This window comes from Canis lupus, chromosome X, assembly GCF_003254725.2.
Source record: "Canis lupus dingo isolate Sandy chromosome X, ASM325472v2, whole genome shotgun sequence".
Lineage (NCBI taxonomy): Eukaryota > Metazoa > Chordata > Mammalia > Carnivora > Canidae > Canis > Canis lupus.
Window position 1 is genome coordinate 30,712,793 of NC_064281.1, and position 16,125 is coordinate 30,728,917.

General features: G+C 35.5%; 1 pseudogene; it reads left to right on the forward strand.

Moving 5' to 3' along the window:
* The first annotated feature begins 388 nt into the window (after positions 1-388).
* LOC112655439 (60S ribosomal protein L32-like) lies at positions 389-13,680 on the forward strand (annotated as a pseudogene).
* The last annotated feature ends 2,445 nt before the right edge of the window (positions 13,681-16,125 follow it).

A 16,125-nucleotide genomic window follows, 5' to 3' on the forward strand; every position in this document is an offset into this window, starting at 1 on the left:
CAGAGAGAGGCAGAGATATAGGCAGAGGAGAGAAGCAGGTTTCGTGCAGGGAACCTGATGCAGGACTCAATCTCAGGATCTCAGGATCACGACCTGAGCCAAAGGCAGATGGTCAACCATTGAGACACTCAGGTGCCCTGAGACAGAGAAATTTATCCCAAATGAAAGAACAGGCCACAAGGCCACAGCCAGAGATCTAAGCAAAACAGATGCAAGTAACATGCTTAATAGAGAATTTAAAGCAATGATCATAAGGATGCTCACTGGACTTTAGAAAAGAGTAGAAGACATGAGTGAGACCCTTAATATAGAGATAAGAAATAACATAGCAGACACAAAGGGCTCAATAAATAAATTGAGAAACACGTTGATGGAAATAAACAGCAGGATGGGAGAAACAAAGGAACAAATTAGTGACCTAGAATACAGAGTAAAGGTAAGTAATCAAGTGAAACAAAAGAGACAGAAAAGAATTATATAAAATGAGAATAGACTTAGGGAACTCAATGACTCCACCAAATGTAATAAATAACATTTATATTCTAGGAGTTTGAGAAGAAAAGAAAGAAAAGTGGGCAGAAAATTTAGCCAAAAACTTCCTTAATCCAGGGAAGGAAACAGAGAACACACACAGAGAACTCTCACCAAAATCAACAAAAACAGACCCACCAAGAAATATTATAATTAAATTAGCAAAATATAGTGATAAAGAAAAAATCTTAAAAGCAGCAAGACAAACATGTCAGTAACTTACAAGAGGATACCTATAAGACTAGCAGGAGATTTTTCAACAGAAATTTTGCAAACTAGAGAGAGTGGCATGATATATTTAATATGCTGAATGGGAAAAATCTGCAACCAAGAATACTCTATCCAGCAGGCTATCATTCAGAATAGAAGGAGAGGTAAAAAGTTTCCCAAACGAAAATGAAAGGAGTTAATGAGCATTATACTAGCTGTGTAAGAAATATGAAAAATGACACTGAATAGAAAGGAGAGACCAAAAGTGACAGTATAGGAGTAGGAAACACAAAAGCAGTAAAAAATGAATATTAATATAAAAATTATTCAAGGAACTCAAACACAAAAAAAGGATATAAAATATAATAACATGTGGAGAGGAGGAGAAAAGAATAGGTTCTAACTTAAGTGACCATCAGCTTAATAGAGACTGCTATATACAGAAGAGATTATATATAAAACTGATGGTAACCATATATCAAAAGCCAGTAATAAATATGCAAATAATAAAGAGAAAGAAATCCAAATATAGCACTAAAGAAAATCACAAAACATGAAAGACTAAAAAAATCAGAATCAAAAAGAAAAAAAAAAATCAGAATCAGAAATGATCACAAAATAAATAATAAAATGGTAATAAATACATATCTTTTGATAGTTACTTTTTTATTTATTCATGAGAGACACAGAGAGAGAGGCAGAGACATAGGTAGAGGGAGAAGCAGGCTACCTACGGGGATCCCAATGAGGGACTTGATCCTAGGACCCTGGGATCACGACCTGAGCCAAAAGCAGACACTCAACCACGGAGCCACCCAGACATCCCTCAATAGTTACTTTGAATGTAAATAAATGGTCTAAATGCTTCAATCAAAACACTTAGAGTGACAGAATGAACTTTAAAAATTATCTATCTTTATGTTGCTTACAAGAGACCCATTTTAAACTTAAAGAAATATACATTTTGGAAGTGAGGGGATGGTGAAACATCTCTCAAGCAAATGGATGTCAAAAGAAAGCCATATTAGCAGAATTCATATTGAACAAACTAGACTTTAAAACAAAGACTGTAACAGAAGACAAAGAAGGGCACTATATAATCATAAAGGGAAAATCCAACTAGGAGATATAGTAATTGTAAATAATTATGGACCCAACATGGCAATACACCAGTATTTAAAACAATTAATTAGAAACATAAAGGAACTAATTGATAATACAATAGTAGTAGGGGACTTTAACAACCCACTTACATCAGTGGACCGATTACCTAAACAGAACATCAACAAGGAGATAATGCCTTTGAATGACACACTGGAATGGATGGATTTAACAGATATATTCAGAACATTGCATCCTAAAACAGCAGAATGCATATTCTTTTCAAGTGCACATGGAACATTATCCAGAATGGGTCACATATTAGCCTACAAAGCAAACCTCAACAAATTCAAGATCAAAATCATACCATAGATATTTTCTGACCACAATTCTATGAAACTAGAAGTCATCCACAAGAAAAAAGTCTGGAAAGACCACAAATACATGCAGGTTAAATAATGTGATACTAAACAATGAGTAGGTCAACCAGGAAATCAAAGAAGAAATAAAAAATTACATGGAAATAAATGAATATGGAAACGCAATTGTCCAAAACCTCTGAGATGCAGCAAAAGTGGTTCTAAGAAGAGAGTATATAACAATGCAGACCTATTTTAGGAAGTAAGAAAAATCTAGAATAAACAACTTAATCTTGCACCTAAAAGAATAAGAAAAAGAAAAACAAACAAAACCTAAAACCAGCAGAGGAAAGGAAATAATAAAGATCATAGCAAAAATAAATGATAAAGAAACTAAAAAACAATGAAAACTGAAAAACCCAACTATAGCACAGATCAATGAAACCAGAAGCTGGTTCTTTGAAAAAAAAAAATCAATAAAATTGATAAATATCTAGCCAGATTTCTGAAGAAAAAAAGAGAAAAGATTGAAATAAAATCACAAATGAGAGAAGTAACCACCACTGCAGAAATACAATCATGAGAAAATATGAAAAACTATATGCCAACAAAATTGGACAACCTAGAAGAAATGGATAAATTCCCAGAAACCCCAAACTACCAAAACTAAGGGCACCTATGTGGCTTAGTTAAGTGTCTTCCTTCAGCTCAGATAATGACCCCAGGGTGCTGGGATCATGCCCTGCATCAGGCTCTCTGCTCAGCAGGGAGTCTGCTTCTACTTCTCCTTCTGCTACTTCCCCAACTTATGGGCTTTCTCTCCCAAATAAATAAATAAAATCTTTTTAAAAAACTACCAAAACTGGAACATAAATAAACAGAAAATTTGAGCATACCAATAACCAGCAAAGAAATTGAGTCAGTAATCAAAAAACTCCCCAAAAATAAAAGTCCAGGACCAGATGGCTTTAGAGGCAAATTCCACCAAACACTTAAAGAAAAAAATTAATACCTATTCATCTTAAACTATTCCAAAAAATAGGAAAGGCAGGAAAAGTTCCAAATTCATTCTATAAGGTCAGCATGACCCTGATACCAAAGCCAGATAAAGATATAACTAAAAAAAGAGAGACATTGGCCAATATTCCTGATGAACATAGATGCAAAAATCTCAACAAAATACTAGCAATATGTTAAAAAAAATCATTCGCCACAGACAAGTGGGATTTATTCCTAGGTTGCAAGTGTAGTTTAATATTCAGAAATCAATAAATGTGATATATCACATCAATAAGAGAAAGGATAAGAACCATATAATTTCAATAGATGCAGAAAAAGCACTTGACAAAGCACAATATTGATTCATGATGAAAACCCTCAAAAAGTAGAACTAGAGGGAACATATTTCAACATAATAAAGACCATATATGAAAAATCCACAGCTAATATCATCTCCTTTTTTTTTTTTAAGATTTTATTTATTTATTCATGATAGTTACACAGAGAGAGACAGAGAGGCAGAGACATAGGCAGAGGGAGAAGCAGGCTCCATGCAGGGAGCCCGACGTGGGATTCGATCCCAGGTCTCCAGGATCGCGCCCCAGGCCAAAGGCAGGCGCCAAACCGCTGCGCCACCCAGGGATCCCTAATATCATCTCCTATGGGGAAAATGTAAGGGCTTTTCCTATATGGTCAGGAATAAGACAAGATGTCCACTCTCATTACTTTTATTCAACATAGTACTGCAAGTCCTAGGAACAGCAATCAGACAACAAAAAGAATTAAAATGCATTCAAGTCAGTAATGAAAAAGTAAAACTTTCACTATTTGCAGATGACATAATACTATACATAGAAAACCTGTAAGTCTTCACCAAAAAAACTAAGTGAACAAATAAATTCAGTAAAGTGTAAGATACAAAATCAATGTACAGAAATCTGTTTCATGTCTATACACGAATAATGAAGCAGCAGAAACAGAAATTAAGAAAGCAATCCCATTTACAATTGCACCCAAAATAATAATATACCTAAGAATAAATCTAACCAAAGAGGTGAAAGAACTGTACTCTGAAAACTATCAAACATTGATGAAAGAAATTGAAAATGATGCAAAGAAATGGAAAGACATTCCACGTTCATGGACTGGAAGAACAAACATTGTTAAAATGTCTATACTACCTAAAGCAATCTACATATTTAGTGCAACCCCTGTCAAAATATCAACACCTTTTTCTAGAGCTAGAAAAAATAATCCAAAAATTTGTATGGAACCATGAAAGACTCTGAATAGCTAAAGCAATCTTTTTTTTTTGAATCTTATTTATTTGTTCATGAGAGACACAGAGAAGCAGAGACATAGGCAGAGAGAGAAGCAGGCTCTTCACAGGGAACCCGATGTGGGACTCCATCCCCTGAGCTGAAGGCAGACTGTCAACTGTTGAGCCACCCAGGCATCCTACCAAAGCAATCTTGAAAAAGAAAAGCAAAGCTGGAGACATCAGAATTCCAGACTTCAACTGACATTACAAAGCTAGTAATCAAAACAGTCTGGTACTGGCACAAAAATAGATCAATGGAACAAAATAGAAAATCTAGAAATGGACCCACAATTATATAGTCAATTAATCTTTAACCAGGCAGGAAAAAATGCCCAATGGAAAAAGACAGTCTTTTCAACGGTGTTGGGAAAACCGGACAGCTATAGGTAAAAGAAAGAAACTGGACCACTTTCTTATTCCATACACAAAAACAAATTCAAAATGGATTAAAGACCTAAATGTGAGACTTGACAGCATAAAAATCCTAGAAGAGAACACAGGCAGTAACTTCCTGAAATCAGCCATAACAATGCCTTTCTTGATATGTTTTCTGAGGCAAGGGAAACAAAAGAAAAATTAACTATTGGGATTACATCAAAATAAAAATCTTCTGCACAGTGAAGGAAATAATCAACAAAACTAAAAGACAACCTACAGAATGGGAGAAGGTACTTGTTAATGACATATCTGATAAAGGGTTAGTATGCAAAATATATAAAGAACTTATAAAAATATCTAAAAAACAAATAACCCCATTAAATAATGGGCAGAAGATGTGAATCTGACATTTCTCCAAAGAGAACATACAGATGGCTAACAGACAAACAAAAAGATGCTCAACATAACATCACTGATCATCAGAGAAATGCAAATCAAAAGTACAGTGAGCTATCACGTGACCCTTCTCAATGGCTAAAATTGACAGTACAAGAAGTAACAGGTGTTGGTGGGGATGTGGAGAAAAAGGAACACTGATACACTGTTTATGGGAATGCAAACTGATGGAGCCACTGTGGAAAACAGTATGGAGGTACCTTAAAAAGTTAAAAATAGGACTACCCTGTCATCTAGCAATTGTACTCTTGGGTATTTACCCAAAAATACAAAAACACTAATTCAAAGGGATACATACAGCATTATTTACAATTACCAAGATATAGAAGCAGCTCAAATGTCATTTGATTGATGAATGGTCAAAGAAGATGTGGTATATACATGATGGAATATTATTCATCCATAAAAAAGAATGAAATCTTGCCATTTGCAATGATATGGTTGGAGCCAGGGCAACATAAATACTATACGAATATGCTCATGTGGAATTTAAGAAATAAAACAAACAAGCAAAGGGAAAAAATAAGAGAGAGAGAGATAAAAGAGAGATTAATTATAGAGAGCAAACTGATGGTTACCAGAGGGGAGGTGGGTGAAGGGATGGGTGGAATAGTGTGGATGGGGATTGAGGAGTGCATGTGTGATGAGCACTGGGTGATATATGGAAGTGTTGAATCACTATATTGTACACTTGAAACTAATATAACACTGTATATATATATTTATTTTAAAAGATTTTATTTATTTATTCATGAGAGACAGAGAGAGAGAGAGAGAGGGAGGCACAGGCAGAGGGAGAAGCAGGCTCCATGCAGGGAACCCGATGTGGGACTTGATCCCAGGTTTCCAGGATCACGCCCTGGGCCAAAGGCAGATGCTAAACCACTGAGCCACCCGGGCTGCCCCATAACACTGTATATTAAGTAACTGAAATTCAAATGAGAACTTTTTTTAAAAGTCCATTGATAGATGAATGTATAAAGAAAATGAAGTATATACATATAATAGAATATTATTCAGCCTTAAAAAAGAAGAAATTCTATATCATGAGTGAATCTTGAGGACATTATGCTAAAGAAAATAAACCAATTACAAAAAAGACAAATACTGCATGAATCCGCTTCTGTGAGATATCGAAAATAATTACACTTGTAGTAACAGAAAATAGAATAGTGATTGCCACGGAATGGTGGTGACGGATTCAGGGAGTTGTTCAAATGGGTATATAATTTAAGTCATGTGAGATACAAATATTCTAGGGATCTATTGTGCGATATTGTGCACAAAGTTAAAAACACTGTAGTGTATATGTGAAAATTGTTGGGGGGTAAATTGAAAGTATGTGCTTTTATCACAATATTTAAAAAGTGGATTGATGAGTACACCTCTTAGTGCTTCTTCAAGGTGTGGGACATGCTGCCCAGTCATATGGAGTGTCATCAGCTGACTGCCTCTATTTATCACCTCCTACAACATCTTGGCCGCCTGGCTTGAGGTTAATCCTACTCACGCAACCTCTTGTCACAATTAGGGATTGAATGTGGCACTTTTGGAATTCATGCTGATGACTGCAAAGCAGTCTTTTCTGGTAGTTCAAATATGTCTTGAATTGGGGATATCACCCTTTCTCCATCCACCCATCTATCCATCTAATTTCATATATACAGTCAAAACTTCAAAGTATCTTTTACATACTGTGTGCTGGTCTTTTCCTTTAAGGCACTTCTAACCAGATGAAAGTGGCAAGATATTTATGTGCAAGTGGCTGTGGAAAGAGAAAGGGCAAAAGTTCAGAGCAGTAAATAAACTCCCAGACAGATGTGTGGAGGTGAGATCTACAGTGGCGGGAGTTGGAAAGAGTAAAAAGGAGTAATTTTTGATAGAATAAACAACAGGATATGCAGACTGATGGCAATGTGTGGGGCCTCTAAAATCTTTTGAAAGGAGGGGCGCCTAGGTGGCTCAGTCTGTTGAGCAACTGACTCTTGGTTTCTGCTCAGGTTGTGATCTTGGGGTCATGGGATGGAGTCAGGTTCCCTCCTTAGCAAGGAGTCTGCTTCTCTCCCTCTTGCTCTTCCACTTGCACATGCTCTCTCTCTCTCTCTCTCTAAAATAAATAAATAAATCTTTAAAAAACTAAAATCTTTTGGAAGGAAATAGTACTGAAAGGCACCATGTATACATGTGAATAGGGCCCTGTGCAATCATAGACCAATCTCTGTAGCTTGCTCTAAACACCTAGAAAACTTAGTCATTAAAACAAAGTTTAAGCCTTGATAACAGAAGTCATGTTCTGATTGTAACTAGTACACGGTTTCAAAATGGCTGGATTTTTTTCTTGTTTGTTTGTTGTGATTAATAAAGTATTTTTAAAATTTTATTTGTCAATAACATGCCCTCTATGCTACTCAACTCCCAGATAGAACTGTTACAGTAGCTAGTAAAACCTCAAATCTAATCACTCAATTTATTGATACGAACATGCAAATTGACTTGGTTTTATATCCTTTTTGATGCCTCTCATTTCTTCCCCCTACACTCTGTTTTGTTTTGTTTTTTTTTTTTTTGATAACTGCTAAATTCAATGTCTATTGTATTTTAAGGGATTATTTTCCAGTTTCCCAGTCCAGCAGTAAATTTTAGCTCCACAAGTTTAATAATCTAGTCCCTAACCATGAGAGTCAGTCTCCAACTGGATTTTGTAGCCATAACATAGGTGTTAGTAAACGCTCAGATGTGACCTTTTCCAGTGAATTGTTAGCCATACTGCTTTCTTATTACTATGGGGAAAGTCTACATAAAGAAGCATTAACATCAGGAAGTTAAATTCATTTCTCCCCTGCTGAAGTACAAAAAGTAGTTCAGAATTCTACTTTTGGGCTTAAAGCTACACCTGTTTTCAATGCACTTTAAATGATCTTCATTTCAGTCTTGCATAAACTAATGGGATCCTGGTGTGCTCTATTCTAGACTACTTTCAAGCTGAAGGGCAGTGGTTTCATAGTTTTCTAGTACTGCAAACTCTTTTAACAGCAAACCAATTACTAGATCCTCTACTTGAGCATATTTTACTGGTTTGTGTGTGTGTGTGTGTGTGTGTGTGTGTGTGTGTGTGAAAATCTGACCAGAGTTTACTCTAAATTCAGCAACTCTTTGAAGTAGAAACTTCATTAACTATTAGAGCATTCATTGATACCCATAAGATCATGTTTAAAAACATATGTTAGGCAAATTATTTGCCAAACTATTTCATGTACATAAGACAATAGAAAACCTAAGCTGTTTCCCAGGTTTCTGCTGCCCCTTAGCTCTCTGTAGCCCAGAGATTAGGAACTATTTTCAAAGATGACAGAAATCTGCTGGTAATATTGTCATCACAAGTCTTTAACTGAGATTCAACACAGATGTTTTGGATGCATTTCACTGACCTTGTATTAGAAAGGAACAAAACAATGCAGTACAAACATAGTTTGTCTGTTTTCCTATCACTGGACATACATCCAATGGGAATATTCTGAAAAATCTCATCTATCTTCAAAAAATTACATGAGGAGACTGTCTTATGCTATATTTTGTACACTATAGTTCCTGGTTAATTTTATTGTTTGCTTCCCTTCTGAGCCACTCCTAGAATGTCAGGAGTCCCCAGGTGATACCACCCTCTACAACCATATTTCTTCTGAAAGTGATGTGACTACCTGCTGGCTTCCCAAGCTGCTGTACTGATTTCATAATAGCCTAGTTCATCTCTAATATATGTTCTCTTACTTAGGCATCAATATTTTACCTTTAAGTTACAAATTTATAATCAATTTTTCTCCTTCAGCATCTCTGATCAATGACAGCACACATTTCATGGTGGGATTTCAGGCACTGGATTGCATTGTTAGGGAAATACATTTTAATAAGAGTTTCTATCAGAGATTTCTATCATGATACAGAATTGATGACCTTTATTTATTTATTATTTTTTAAATTTATTTATGATAGTCACAGAGAGAGAGAGAGAGAGAGAGAGAGAGAGGAAGAGACATAGGCAGAGGGAGAAGCAGACTCCATGCACCGGGAGCCCGACATGGGATTCGATTCCGGGTCTCCAGGATCGTGCCCTGGGCCAAAGGCAGGCGCCAAACCACTGTGCCACCCAGGGATCCCCGATGACCTTTAATAACTCAGCTCTGACCTTAGTTTCTGTCTGTTTATAAAAGCCTCTTCAATGGAAGTTCAATGGACTAGTTTAGGTCCAAGTATTTCAAGCAGAACTATACCTTCTTTTTGTTATGCTCGTCGAAAAAAATTCCTAAAATTTTCCAAGAGATAAAATGGGAATAACCTATAAATATTACCTACTCTATGTTTTAGCTAGATTGTGGCTGCCTTAAAATAAAATGCATTAACAAATTTGAAGGAACAATTTAATGAAAATGAGCTTACTGTGCTCATATGAGTTTATGTCATCACAGTGGGAGTTTTAGCTTTTGGTTACCAGCAGGATGCAGATGTTGATTCACATAATATATTTAATGGCTTTTGCCTCTTCTCAAAATTCATTGAAATTAACTATTAAAGATATAAGGATGAAAAGAGAAGAAAAGCTATTGTATCATAGAGTTTACAAATAATTTTTAGATTTAGCTTTATTAGGCATTTTAAGGCTGATCACATTACCAGAGCAATCTACCATATATCACATTCCTACTTCTTGGGCATTAAGACAATGTTATTTAGTCCTGCGTTAAAGTACTATATATATCTTTCTGAATACTTAAAGTTTAAATTTTACCTTTGTATCTCTTTGTATTGATAGTTATTTACATATGTCTTTTGTAAAGACAAAAATTTGTAAGATTTATAAATTTAGAGTATACATATTTATATAATTTTGCTCAAACAGAAATATGTTTAGGGATTGACAATTTTTCTTTTTTGTCACAATTCATTCCTAAAAGGACATTTCGGAATTTGTTAACAATAGACTATAGTGTTTTCCTCTAGGAATACTCTTGAAAATTTATATTGGTAGATACTAATCAGAGGTAATATTTTAAAATACTGAAGATACCCCCATGAGAGATATTCAGATTTCTCAAATGTTTTATAGAAAATGCAGTTTCTGCTTATTTTACCAGATTATTTGGTATCTAGCAAGTAAGATGATTCATGTGAAAATAATATAAATTTAAGTTGTTGCTAAAGGGACATATGTTTCTATACTTGTTGAATATCTACAAATCTCTTATGTGACCTAAAGAATTATCTGCCCTTATTCTTCTGTTGATGTAAATCAATGGAAAACATTCACCCATGCAATGTATTCCCATGGATTTAGGAAATTTTAGATTAAACCAAAAAATCTCTTTTAGGGCACTAAATTAGTTATAGTTGATAGAATTATTAATTTTCCTATATAACAGTGACTTGATGAACTGCAGATAACATAATTTCTGAGTTATTATAATACCTAAAAGAGTAGCTGTAACATTCTATTTCCTCTTCTAAAGAAAGGATTTTTTTTTTTTAAAGAAAGGATATTGAAAGACAAATAAGTGGGGCTCCTGGGTGAAATAGTCAGTTAGGGGACCGAGTCTTGATTTCAGCTCAGATCATGATCTCTGGATCCTGGGATTGAGCCCTGGGTCCAGCTCCACAATCAGTGGGGAGTCTGCTTCAGGATTCTCTCTCTTCCTGTGTCCCTTCCCCTGCTTTCTCTCTTTCTGAAATAAATAAATAAATCTTAAAAAAAAAAGACGAATAAATGAGAGTCACATTCTTACCAGGAATATTTGAGTCTGCTTTGTATTTGAAAATAAATGAAAACAAGAACTTTATTCCTCATTAACAAAAAGATAGAAATATTCTTATGTTCTACAACACCATGGATGAACTCTATCATTACAAATATATTACTGCATACGAATTAAAATTTACTTATCCTGTCAATTGTCCTAACATAAATAGGCTATTCATAGTTCATATTACATATTTAAATAAACATTCATTAACCCTTTTGTGCATAAGTGAATTTATATGTGAATATTTTTGTTACCATTATTTAATTGATAAATATATATATTTTAAAGATTTTATTTAGTTTTTTGAGAGAGAGAAAGAGTGGAAAGAAGAGGAGGAGGAAGAGGGACAAAGCAGGCTCCATGCTGAGGGTGAAGCCCAACATGGGGCTCAATCTCAGGACCCTGAGATCATGATCTGAGCTGAAGCCAAGAGTTGGTGGCTTAACTGACTGAACTACCCAGGCACCCTGAAAAATATTTTGAATAGATAGATACTAGTAGTTAAAATTAGCTTTAGAAACCTTGCTGAATGAAGTTTGCTGTCTGTAATAACGTTCTCTGCAGCAAGCACAGGCATTCAAAATCAATTTTATTGATTTTGTTTTCACTTAACTAATAGATGGATAGTAATAAGCATTTCTTTTGGATGGCAGTAGTGGTAGTAGTGGATTTTATAATATAAAGCACTTTCAAAGGGTTGACCCAGCATGGGTTTTTCTGAGTTTATTTAGCCCTATTAAAAGACTTGTGGTGTGTCAGTCTAAAGCAGTGTTAGCAGTAAACTCTTCATTAATTGTAGGCACTGCCCATTTTGTCAACATGTAATTTTCAGCTTAGCTGCCTTGTGGAGAAAGTTTAGATAACACAACCATATTAAGACTAGAGAGACCTGCTCCTAAAAACCACATACTGGAGTCTTGTTGCCTCCTCTTGCTCCGACCCTATTTCTATGAATTAAAGCCGCATTTAATTAAATTCCTTTGTGGACCCAAGGTCTGTCTTTCATCAGTACAAATAGGAATGGAACCTTAGCTAAGAGCAGAAAGATATAAATAATTTCGCAATTTTATAGTACATAGCATATTTTCAATACGCCTTCACTGTAGTTCATATGCTATTGGAAAGCAATAAAATACTGTAATTACAGAGCCCTTTATCACAGATATTTACAATGAGGACTCAAAGTTTCAACTCCACCATAATTTGGAAAGAGAAGGATAAGGGTTGTTTATCTTCACTAATGATGGGGAAAGTCAGATATGTGATTTGAGTGTTTCGATTACCCAGTTAATGACCAAGGTGATGAATGGCGAGACTTTGCACACCTTCTCTAATGTGTTATACATACTCATCATGTCATTCAACCTCAAAATCATGGTGCTCAAAACCATCATTTGCATTGTATTGGTTATTCTTGACTGTGAATTTAAAACTTTTTGAGTGAGTTACACTGATGTTTTTGTTTATTAAAAGATATTTTTGTTTGTTTGCTTTCCCCTTTGATAGGAGAGTGACTTTTCCCTACAATTTGGCAATGGGGAGAAATGGAAAATTTAATTAAGATAGTAATGCTTACCTAGACATGGGGAGAGGGATATGGTATTTATAGGTGCGTGCAAATCTGTGTGCGTGTGTGTATGCGTGTGTGTGTGTGTGTGTACAACATATTTGGGAGATAGATATATTAAATGAATCAAATCAGATTGTCATTTTTATACTTGGCAGTTTCATATGGTTCAACCCAATATTTAAAAATTCTTCTGATGCAACCAGCTTTAGTAATGACTTAATAATAAGTGCCACTACAGCTTCAGGCATATACCATAATTATACTCACACTATCCATAAGTTATCTTTTTTTTTAACTAAGAGGAAATAGAAGCCCAAAATAACATCATGAAGGTATCAATATACGAGTGAGAGTTACATCATTATCAGGAAACCTTTGAGTCTACTTTAATTCAATAAAAGTCAATATATATCTCAAAAACTCTGTTTTATTAACAACTAAAAATATGATGCTGTCATAAGAGATTGAGACATGCTTGAGTGTTCCAGCATCAAAAACTACTTATCGCTCTTCCTTGGCACTGCCTGCGGAGGTGGCGGCCATCAATTGCTGGGCATCATGGCTGCCCTCAACCTCTGGTGAAGCCTCAGATTGTTAAAAAGAGGACCAAGAAGTTCATCCGGCACCAGTCAGACCAATATGTCAAAATTAAGCACAATTGGCGGAAACCCAGAGGCTTTGACAATAGGGTACGCAGAAGATTCAAGGGTCAGATCTTGATGCCCAACATTGGTTATGGGAGCAACAAGAAAACAAAGCACATTGCTGCCCAGTGGCTTCTGGAAGTTCCTAGTCCACAATATCAAGGAGCTTGAAGTGCAGATGTGCTACAAATCTTACTGTGCAGAGATTGCTCACAATGTATGCTCCAAGAACCACAAAGCCATTGTGGAAAGAGCAGCCCAGCTGGCCATCAGAGTCACCAATCCCAATGCCAGGCTGCATAGTGAAGAAAATGAATAGACAGCTTATGTGCATGCCATATTTGTGTTAATAAAACCATAAAACTACAAAAACAAAAACAAAAAAACACTGTCTAGGATGAAACTATAAACTCACTGAAAGAAACTATTAGTATCTCTATATTAGGTTTGTTTAAAATCTACAGACATTAGAATGATACATTAAATAAACAAATGAAATTTGTACAAATAAAATTGAAGTAAATACATTCTCATTTCCATAATAATAGTTTTAAATAATTTACTAATTTACATAGCTCTTAAATTTGATTCAGAAACTGTGTTAATGAAGTTTTCTGATCTGAAACAAATCTGAATTATCATTCTTTAATTACTTCTCTGATTATTTATATAAAAGAAACAATGGAATCTTCTAAGATACATGGAAATTGTAAAGGCAGTGTCCATTATCCTAGTTTTCTGTATTTAATAAGCTATTATTGAAAGCATCCATGCTGTGAAAACATAGTCATTATAAATGTTCATTTTGATAATCATGGTATTAGAACTAACATTCCAACTGTGAATCTGTGATATCTATTGTATAGTGATTTATACCAGAGATCAACAGATTTTTGTCATAGAATCTTTAGCTAAACTTAGACAAATTATTTTATTGAATAAGCTAACTTAAATCCTACAAAATGTGGACCAAGATTAATCCACTGTGTTTAGAAATTAAGTTATACAAAAAGTGTACATCATATTAAAAGTATTATCATAAGAATAATTGATTTGTAATGAATTAGATCAACTATCTTCCTAATTCTTAGTTTCTTGTGGCTCTGAAAGACTTGCTATTATTAATTCCTTGGAGGAATGCCAAAAAGTTTATTTCCTATAGATCTCAATTGGAGAACTGCATGCATGGCCCGAAGTTTGTACAGAGGGACAATAATTTCTGACTGTGTTACTTGAAAGGAGATGCACTGATTCTATAAATTTGTACCTATAGGATATAAAACAAATTTATGTACTTATTTCCTCATACTGTTACAAGAGGCATCTGGTTTCTTTCTCATTTTCTGTTGCTGCTGTCCTGTGCTGCACTTTTCAGTTTGGGAATCTGGCTCAGTAGTTTTTAGTCCTGAGAACTACTGACCTAACTGCTTGGAGTGAGCCCTTCCAGAAGGCTTTACACAGCCCACATGCAGGACCACTGAGGGCAAGGTTGATAAAGAAATGGGTGTTGGGACGCCTGGATGGCTCAGCGGTTGAGCACCTGCCTTCAGCCCAGGGCATGATCCTGGAGTCCCAGGATTGAGTCCAACATCGGGCTCCCTGCATGGAGTCTGCTTCTCCCTCTGCCTATGTCTCTGCCTCTCTGTATCTCTCATGAATAAATAAATAAAAACCTTAAAAAAAAAAGAAATGGGTGTTTACATGGTCTCAAAGTCTCATCTATGGTTTACTTATTAATTACCAGAGGAGAAGGATAGAGTTAACATGAGAACATTTGATGCATACCACAATAAGCAAATGAGCAAACTCAGCATTACTAATGACTTGGCACTCTTGGCCTTCTGTGCTTTTTTTTTTTAAGATTTTATTTATTTTAAAAAAAGATTTTATTTATTTATTCATAAGAGACACATTGAGAGATAGAGAGAGGCACAGACACAGGGAGAAACAGGCTCCATGCAAAAAGCCTGATGTGGGACTTGATCCCGGGTCTCCAGGATCACACCCTAGGCTGAAAGCAGCGCTAAACCACTGAGCCACCCGGGCTGCCCCCTTTTGTGCTTCTTGATGGTTCTTTTCCTGAGAACTATACTTCAGTACATAGAAATTTTTCTTGCAGAAAAAATGTAAACTCCTCCAGTCGTGAAAGGACAGCCAGAGATTTCAGATAGCTGGCCTTGACCCTTAAAATATGTCAACACCATGAAGGACCAAAGAAGGCTGTCCTAGATTAAAGGAGACTATATTCAATGGGTGGTCCCAGTTCGGACTCTGACACTACTGGGATTCTTGAGTATCTAATTTCTACAAACTAGATAATGTTGTTATAGAATTGTTAAATTTCTTGGCTGTAGTGATGGAATTGCTGTTATATAGGAGAATTTTTTTCTTAGAAGATGCATGCTAGACATTTAGAGGTGTGCATGTGTGTGCATGTGTATTCGCACACAAGCATATACCTTAAGAAAGTACATTGTAAATAAAAGAGGAAGGTATTATTGTAGGGGCCAAGGGCAGGCTGCCCCAAGATGGGCCACTTTGCATGAAGAATATTCTGAGATAAAGGCAATCAAGATCCTAGGGGCTCAAGAGAAACTATTGTCCCTGCCTTTACTACATAAAAGAATCTATGGTGGAGGGAGGGTTAATTGAGAGGTCATTTCCAGAATAAAGGCTATTAGCAGAGGCAAATTTTATCTGAGTAGCCCAATTGTATGGCAGGGCAAACATCTAATTACCAAACATCTGCTTTTCTTCTTATTGC